This window comes from Dipodomys ordii, unplaced genomic scaffold (genome assembly GCF_000151885.1).
Source record: "Dipodomys ordii isolate 6190 unplaced genomic scaffold, Dord_2.0 Scaffold10, whole genome shotgun sequence".
Lineage (NCBI taxonomy): Eukaryota > Metazoa > Chordata > Mammalia > Rodentia > Heteromyidae > Dipodomys > Dipodomys ordii.
In genome coordinates this window covers 17,530,682-17,532,007 of record NW_012267226.1, presented here as the reverse complement: position 1 = coordinate 17,532,007, position 1,326 = coordinate 17,530,682, and positions in this window count along the sequence as shown.

Here is a 1,326-nt window from a genome sequence, read left to right as displayed (position 1 = left end):
ATTGAGGGGCTGGGAAGGTGGCTCAGCGGTAGAGCGCTTGCCTTGCATGCCTGAGGCCCTGGGTTTGATTCCTCAGCTCCACATAAGCAAAAAGAAAAAAGCCGGAAGTGGCACTGTGACTCAAGTGGTAGAGCGCTAGCCTTGAGTTGAAGAGCTGAGGGACCAGAGTTCAGGCCCCACGACCAGACCCCCCCCCCAAAAGAAATAAATAAAATAAAAATAAAATTGAAAAATGAAGCTCAGAAGAGTCATTGGGAAATGACTGCCCTTCTTGATCAGAGCCATGCTAGTCTTCTCTAATGAGAAGACACCTGCAGGGTAAAGATCTTCTCTATAATACATGCAGTCAAAGAAATAAGTAGAAACACAGTAAACATTCAGATAAAGCAGTCTTTCTTTCTCTTTCTCTCAGTAATAATATGCCACCCAAAGGATCTTCAGATGAGAAGGTGGTGCTATCAGGTAATTCATCTACTATCATGGAGGAGCATGGTCCTGGAAGCCCCAGTCTTCTCTCCCTGTGGGCACCCCCCCCCCCCACACACACACACTGCGCTCCAAGCTGATTCTCTACAGAGACTAACAGGTAAGTCACAGAATGCTGCCATTCAAGGAGCTGGGCTTTAGTCTAGTTGTCAATCATTTTAAGGCCCTATAAAAGTCAAGTCAGTTCCCTGGGCCTCAGTTTCCCAAATGTGTAGCTGTGGATGCCAGAAAGTGGTCCTCTGGACACTATTTTGAGGGGTGGACAGAATACAGGAATCCCTGTAACTTCTGCCAAAGTCAATCTTCTCTGTATATTGCATTTCTGGGCCAAGGTTAGATCTGATAAAAAAAAAAAAAAAGTTCCACACCTTCGTACAAGTTGGTAAGGGCCATTATGTAGGTAACCAACAATATCAGTTTCTATAATATCACCTTTCATGATGGTTAACATTTTAATCACAGTCGTTTGCACTCTAGGACTTCCAGAAGTCTGACCAAAAAAGACTGATTAAAAAGAATTTCAATGGAATAAGACAATATCATTATCATAACTTGTACTATTCATGTATACCTCCTAACACTGGGCCCTGACCCACTCTTGCTACACCTGGGAGACAACAATTAGAACATTTATTAATTCTTAGGCATAGCCAGTGTATTCTTAGAAAATTGAAGGGTCAAGAAGACACCTGAAAATATTGGCCATCCAACCTCATCTACAAAAAAAAAAGAAACAAAATATTTCAGAATAATTCCTAATACTTTGACAAATATGAAGTCTGTGACAGCTAAGGTGGTTAGAGCATCACATGCTGTGGTGATGGAAATGCTGCCTTGCTA